Source organism: Molothrus aeneus, chromosome 4 (genome assembly GCF_037042795.1).
Source record: "Molothrus aeneus isolate 106 chromosome 4, BPBGC_Maene_1.0, whole genome shotgun sequence".
NCBI classification, from domain to species: Eukaryota; Metazoa; Chordata; class Aves; order Passeriformes; family Icteridae; genus Molothrus; species Molothrus aeneus.
In genome coordinates, this window is record NC_089649.1 from 6,824,083 (window position 1) to 6,832,550 (window position 8,468).

Genomic DNA, 8,468 nt, shown 5'->3' on the forward strand with positions numbered 1-8,468 from the left:
TGTATTTCCCTTCTCATTTTATATAGAGAGAAACGATTTTTTGGCACTTTGGAGTTGCTGAATTCCATTATTTGTGCAATAGTTCTTGACACTGCATTACTTTCATTTAGTTTACAAACTGCAATACAAGTTATCGGGTTATATACAATACATTTTAATTCTGGTAAAACACCATAAAATAAGATTGGCAGTAGTTCAATTTTATTTTGTTTCACCTCTCTACAGACTTGGAGGCTATGAGCATTACCATTACTCCTAATGAAATTCTGAAGGTTGGAGAATATTTATAATAACCTAACACTGAATTGTGATAAAAGACATAGGAAAAAGATAAACAATCTAAAAGTATTAACTAGAAATGGGTGAACGTTCGTCCATCACATGTATTTTAACTCTGTTCAGTTGAACACAATTAATCTCTAATGCTCTTGAGTTGGTTTTCCAAAATTTATTAATGGATACTGTTATGAGAGATTAGTCACATAATGACCCCTGATTTAAGAGCCAGATGGTTATTGGATCTGATAGGTCCCACTATTGAAAGCTGTTAGAAAGAAGTGAAAACTTAAAAGGCTTCAATACACAAAAAAAAAAAAAATCTGAATACTTTCTTCATAAGAAATCTACTGTTTTGAGAGGTCTAGGAAGGAACAGCTACTGATTTTGGTATCATCCCATATGGTATTTTATCCATCCCTTCAGCTTGTAGTATTTGCTTAACAAGACAATTCATTCAAAACCCCATTATCATATAAATGGGGACATTTATCTATTTCAAATGCACTGTGACACTGCTGAGAGCTGCAGCAGTCCAGCATCGGTGCTAACTAAAATTCTACACAAGTTATTTTTAGCATAGACACTAAGCATACCTTTTATGACAAAACATTTACTAAAAATCTCCTTCTCTCTCTCCCCTCACTTCCCTCCCATAGAAACCACGAAAAAGATGAAGAAAACATCAAATGTTAAAAATTCACATTGAAATGGAGAGAGGCACAGTCAGGAGCATGGGTTTTTCTGCAGGTTTGACGAACCTGCAAGCTTTCACTTGTTCCTTCAGGCATCAAAGAGCATTGACCCCCAGGCCTTGTCCAAGGAACAGACATTTGGATTGCATTAAGCTTCCAGGGGGTATGTGTGCAAAATTCCAGTATGGAACAGTTATTAAAAAGGCTGCATGTTTGCTATTTCTGTGGTTTGTCAGAAAGGTCATTGTTTAAGATGTTTTCATTTAATGACAATGTGTCTCTATTCTTGTTATTATTGTTTGTTTCTTTCATGTCCGTTCCTCCTCCTCAGTATCATTGTTTTTCCTTGTCCTGTGAAGTGTCTTGCTGTTCTGGTGCCATGGGACTGGGAAGATGTTATGGATTTGTGGAACTTCTCACTACACTGGTGGCTCATTTACAGAGGGGTGTTTCCACCATAGCCACTTCTCTGAACTTGTTGGGAAGATTTAGTCTGGAGCAGGGAAAAAGGAACCATATTCATTCATGCAGAGCTCCATTGCTTCAGCAGATGAAGGCTTGTTACAGTTCTCAGAAACTACTCATGGGATGACCACCTATCAGAACTTTCCTCTTAATCAAAGCCCCTACACTTGCATTCACACAGGCCTACAACCGCAGAAAATGGGAGCAGAATTATTCATCCCTTGCAGAAAATACAACAAATACTAAACCAAACTCTTAATTGTAAGCACATCTCCTGAACTGGCAGAAATAAGCAGCCCAGGCCACCAAAAATAACCAGCTAAGGACCTGAAAGCACAAATTCCAGCTGAAATACAGGACAGTCAAATAGATCACTCAGTTATTAACCTTGCACAAACTGGAGGTGTGGTCAACTGCTTTTTTTCTCCATTATATGAGAACTCAAAAGGATGGGGTTTGATTTTGAGATGGGAAAGAACAGTATTGTATGATGTTTCCATCATACAAAGAAGTACACAAACAACTTTGAAAAGACAGCAGGAACCATTAACAAATGAGTTAACAGTAGCTAAATATTTATACTGCACATTTCACATTTATCACAACAAACCCTTCTTTTTCCAGAAAAATATCTGGGTTAGGGGCTAGGACAGAGCATCCAATTTAATTGTTTCTGTTGGTATATCATGTTCCTTTAAAGGGGACAACACAGCCAAGTGGGCCCCTCTGCAGGGGAAAAGATGAGCTATCTTCATGTGTGAGCTCCCTGGTGTGCTTAAGAGGGGGGAAGCAAGCATCAAGGAGACACAGGCAGCTCAGGAGATAGCTGAGAGCAGCAGGACAAGCCAGAAACCAGCCCCAGTGACAACAGGAACAGTTCCCTAGGGACCACAGAGAGCTTGCAGTCTGCTTCAGCCTAGAAAGCCACAGAGCTGACTGAAAGCAAGACTGGAAGCAGGGACAAAGTGAGCAGCAGGGGATTTGTTTATAAACCCTTCCCCATGTCTAGTCTGTCTTTTCTCTCTCATCTCTGTTGCAAGAGGTTTGTCTGATGTAGGCTTTGTTCAAAGAAAACCTGAGGTTTGAGTTTAAAAGCTCTTTGAGGGAAGAGCTGTGGACAGACCTACCTCAGTGTTCTTGTCAAAGATTTGTATTCTTTAATGACAGAGGTATTTTGGTGGTTCATTTAATTATGCTGACAAAGGCTTGGCTGCTATGTCCAGCACAGAAGTAGTGGCTTTGTCAAGATTTACCTCTTGGAGAAGAAGGGTGAGTTGGTGCCAGCATCACAAGCACCAGGGCACAGTCTGGGCTCAGGAACAGCCAGGATCTCAGAAGCAATTCCTGCACACTTGGAAATAAAGGCAGCACAAGGTTCTGGTAAAAAAAAAAAAAAAATTCCTAACTTCCCAGTCTTCCTCCACTTCTCCTGTGCTCCGTGTGAACTAGGAGCTGCTGATCAAAAGCTCTGGGCAGAGCCTCCTACAAAGGCTGTCCTGAACGCTAGACTGAGTTATTGTACAATCAGCTGTGATGCCTCTCGGGCATGGCCAGAGGACAGTGATCAAACAGCTCCAAAACACAATGAGAAAAGGGCCTTTGTCAGTACCAACAGGGACCCTATGCCTACCCAGGATCCAGAAACTGTTGTGTCTTGCTTTAACCCACTGCTCCCACCAAAGCAGCCTTTTCTCCATGTCCTTTAGCCTGTTCCACCCACTCTGGAGAGGGCATGAGCCCAATTACCCAGCACTCAGCAGCCACCAAATACAGCGGGAGCAGAGCCCCTGCATTGTCCATGCCCTGTCAGGCAGCATCTGCCTGCCAAGCGTGCTGCAGCAGCCTTTGTCACCGTGCTGTCCCCCCAGCAGCCAGCTGCACAGCTTGAACGAGAGCAGCAGAGAACATAAGGAAGCCATTAGAGCTTGGGAGCAGTTGCCCAACGTGGCTCAAAGAGGGATCTGAGGAAACATAATGGAGTCACTCATGAGCAACTGTCTGTCCAGCCCACATCTGCAGGAGGTCTGCAGCTGCTCTGCTCTCAGCACAGGCCAGACCAGCCCTCCAGAGCAGCACAATCTCTGCATTAGCTCAGTGTACCTGCCCATTAGTCTTACATGTGTCAAACATTAACAAAAAAACCCACCAAACAAAAAAAAAACCAAACTTGTGGTCCGGTCTGTGAGAGAGTGGCCATGAAGAGACAATACTTGGGAAAACTAAAGCCAGGAGGAGGACCAGTGCCTCCCTGTTGAACAAATGGAGAGAGTTAATTACAACACCATGCCAAGCAACTCGAAGTAAATGTATTTGTGTTTATTTCACATTCAGCTCCCCAGTTGTGCCATGGGAAATGGAGGAGAATGAGCACAGTTATAACGACAGGGCAGGACTGCAGCTGGCACAGGCATGGGTGCGTGGGAGGAAAACATCAAGAGTGCCCACAGCCTTGCGTGAGCCCTGCCTGTGCTCAGCAGGGCTCCTCATCCCTCATCCCATGCTTTGTGTCCTCAAAGAATTAACTCATTTCCCAGGACACAGGAGGTAAGTCCTGATTCCACAAAGGAGCAAAATAAGAACCGTAGTGAACTGCCTGAGACACCCTCCCACCATCATCCCTCCCTCATGCTAGCTGCCTCTGAGATGTAACAGCCTTTTTAACAGCCATGCCACCTTATGTCCATAAACAGCAAATATTCCATAACAACTCTTCCACCTGCTCCTTTCCAGTTTTCTTTGCTGTAGATAGGATCAGTAAGGCAAGTCTTCAGAGGAAAAGAGGATCTCTTTCTAAAGTGAACAACAAACATTTATCTCACAGTTGAAAGGGTATCTCAACTCTACAGTTTTCAGTGGGCAGAAATCAAATTGTCAATCAGTTGACTTTCCAAAAAACACAATGACTGCAAGATCAGATGCCAGCTGTACATTCACTATTCACTTGTGCCTATTTTAAGATAGCTAAGTCCCTTTTTTTGTTAGGCAAATTGTGCTGGGAAGTAATAACTAGCTGCATTCACAAAACATATCATGTTACTGGGTCACTTAAAAGGGAACTGTTTATAAATGAAAGTTTAGGGAAATGACCTAAAAAAGAGGGGAGGGAAGGTGTTCCCCACAGCCTGGTATCAGCAGTGGCTGTCTGGGCAGGCTGAGGGTTATGATTATTATAGCCAGTGATGTGGACTCCAGAGGAGTGATGAAAGCCTTCTTCCAAAGCAGGCTTTGCAACCATCAAACACATGAAATGAAGTAAGAATTTGTCTCCCTGACAGGATTAATACCACAAGTTTATAAACCAGTCTAAACACTTATTTAGAAAACTAAACCGTCCCTGAATTGTGTCAGTTGCTGCCGCAGCCTTTCATGGATTCACTGAAACTCTGAAGGGACTCTGAAATCCATGGAGCACCACAAGACCACCAAAGAAAGGCTCTCCTCACCATCACAAAGCTACTGGGGAAAGGATTTAATATGGAAATGATGTGAAAAGCTCACCTTCTCTTCTACATATAGGATTAAATTACACAGCCAGAAACAGCTGCTGGAGCTCAACAGGAAAATCCAACATTTGAAAACCAGGGACTCAAAAAGGCAGGGAGTGGGGAAGTCATTGTTTACAACACACTCATTCCTACTTAACAGTTAAAGAAATCAACAGGCAAAATGGGGGGGGAATAAATCATTTACTTCACAGAAATATCTCAGTTTTAGTTCTCTATCCCTCTTTCACCTGAAATAATGTGCAATTCCGAGTGTGGAACAGCACAGGTAAAATCAGTACTAATTAGGAATTACATTAAACCCCTGAATACCACAATCATATAATTTTATAATCCAGACTCTCTGATCTTTCTTCCCCCAGCCAAAAAATCCATACCTTGATAACTTCTTGCCTTCCATTCTAGGAGCAAAGCAAGCTACAACACTGTGTCCCCTTTGTAGTGCTACTCCCACCTTACAACCAGATTTCACACAGTCAGACAAACTCTTCACTACCACACTTGCTAGACTTAGAAAAAGGATTTCAACACAATTAAAACAAGAATTCAGGTCTCTTTGCAAGGTATGCATTATAAGATTAATACTTAATAATCCTGTCAGCATTTATTTAAGTTAAGGCATTGGAGCAGAAATTTACAGTCATTTTAGCTGCCTGTTGCTACAAACACACATTTCTCTAAATCAAGGAAACAATTAAGCATGTGACTGCTTACCTCTAGCAGGTGTTACCCTACATGAATATCCAAACCCAGAATTAAGACACAACCATAGTGTGTGTCAATACTGCAAATAAAACCCTCAAAAACAGCAATTAATAATTTCTTCTCTATCAGCCTTTCAGCAGCTTTGCCATTATATTATCCACACACATTTGGGATATATTTTATTCCCTGTTTGCTCAGTGAACAGAAAAAATAATTTTTTACTTTGTTCTCTGAAGTAAGACAATCATAGCTTAAGTTAAACTTCTTATGCACAAAGTTAGCAGGCTCAGGAGACCTCATACAAGGAAACTTGATTTTTTCACACTTTTCAGACAAAAAGAGAGAAAAAGAGGGGAAAATGTATTTTAATAGTGCCACACTTCCTAACCCCTCACAAACAACTGGCTGAAACACCAGTATCACAACACAAAACCAAGAAACTCTCTCTGGCAGAGTTAAAACATAAATACAAAGCCTCTGAAAGTCTGAGCATTCTCCTTTTACTTAAAAACAGACTTTAAAAAAAAAGCAAAGACAGACTTACCCACTTACCTCTAAGAACACACCGCTCTCCTCCTCCAGCAGGAGAAGGCAAGGAATCTTCAGAGTGGCTGCAAAGGCTCTTTAAAGGAAGCAGGATCACCTGGCCTTAGGGGTGGGGCTGCTAATGAAGCCCAGCTGTATCCTCCAGGGCTCTGGGTGATGATTCCCTGGGGAATTGGCTTGCACTTCGAGTCACTGCTCAAATCAGTGGAAGTGGGGTACAAGCAGATGGAAAAAGCCACCTTCTTGGGAGCAGTTTTATTTTGCACCCATACTGCCATTTTAAAAGTCCAGGTAAGAGGGAAAACCAGCAAAAAAAAGGCATTTTTGCAAGGTTTTCCTCAGATTGCTATGGCCTCAGTTGCCTTTGCTGATGTGCCACAGCCCCATGGTTTTTAACACAATCACTTTGACTTGCCCCCCAGAAGAGGAAAGGAAGAGAAATTGCTCTGAGTTTGTTTATTGGGCAAAACTGTGCATCTTATTCTCCTGCACCTTCTACACAGAAGCGTTTGAAAGAAAACCAGGAGCAAGAAGTAAGAGACAAAAAAAAAATATGTGTAATAGTCAAGAATAGAAAAAATCATATTCCTCTAGCCTCCTAACATCACTGGAATGTCAGGACACCTGTTAAGTAATAGCAAACATTGTCAAATGGAAGAGGACATGAAGGAAGATGGGAATTTCACTGAATAGCTGCAGAACTGAGAACATGAGTTACCAGCTGTGCTGTGCACTGGAACAATCTCAGTCAGACCAGATTCTTGTATTGCCACGAAACTGAGGGCTGATCTCTGCTAGCACAAAGGTTTCTGAATAGGTTTCTAGGCAAAGAGAGGAAGAAGAGTTCAGGGTTCCTGGTACAGAGTTCCTCAGCATGGCTTATGTGCTGAATTAAATAAAATGCATTTTCACATCCCATTTACCTGAGTGTATCCAAACATGATAACCCTTACCCTAACTAGTCAAAGGACTTTGAGAAACCACAACTATTGCATTTTTTTGCCAAGTGCCAAGGTAAATGTTTACTGTTCAAAATTATTTGCTTTCCCCCTGTTATGTTACCAGTCTTAAAATAGCTACTTAAAACCCAAAGAACTATGGCTCTGAGACCCAGCTGCTGTTGCTACAAGTGGAGTTCTTGAAATGTTTGTGTGTATCACTGATGGATTTATTCTGCAGCTTTGCCACCCTCATAACCTTTTGTTCTGTAACTCATGGACCATTTTGGCGCTCCCTGAAGCTTCCATGGTAAGGCAGCTGCCACATTTGCCAGTGAGTAAAGCAGTAAAACTAAGTAAGCCCCCTTTGACTGATGAGGGTGTTGAAGATTATCTTGCTGTGGTTTGCAGTGGCTCAGTGACTCTTTAGCAGCTTTGAAACAAACATCATCTGTAGAGAATTTCTCTGTTACAGTCCTGCAATGGATGAGCCTTAAGGAGGTGCTGCCATCCCTGTGAGCCATCTCTGCTGCTTTCCTAAAGCCCTGTGTGTTCCTCAGCTGCAAATTCCAGCATGGCATTCTGTCCCAAAGGGACACAAACCATCACTATGAATACTGAACTCCATTTAACCTTCTATTTCCCAGCTTGGGTTTCTATTTTAATTAACTTGCCAGCTTTGTGCTTAAAAAAGCCCCTATGTATATTTGTATTTGTATTTCTATATATATTTGATATACTGGCTTTTTTTGACATTTTACACCAGGTATCCATCTATTACATTCTTTATAAATTCTTTTCATATATGTTTTGATGTTGCCCATGCTATGACTTTTCACATGGGCTCTCTGCTTTCACAAAAACTCACTCTGGAGCTTTCCCAGCAGATGAGACCTATTCTACTTTAACACCTGCTTCAGTCACCTCTCAGTTAAAGGCTGACTTATATTTGCCCTGTATAAAACAGTGCCCTTATTTTAACTCTATCCTTCAAAGAACAGCTTCCCTCAGACTATTAAGATCTGTATAATAACATGATGATTAATAGATGCAGTACTAGTACGGTCTCAGTTTCATCCAGAAGAATAAATAGAGCTAGCTGTTCAGGAAAAGAAGCATTCCAGTGGGAAATAAAGACAACTGTTGTGATATTTTTTCTTCGAAAACGGCATATTCAGAAATAGAAGCTGCACGCATCTTGGGGAGTTTTTAAATTTCGTGACATGCTGCAAACATAAGGAGTTAGCAGGCAGAAAAGCCAAGTGAGTTGGGTGAATATCCAAGCAGAGAAATCTGGCCAAGGAGAACAAGCAGAGCTGGAATTGTGGTAAGACATGTGT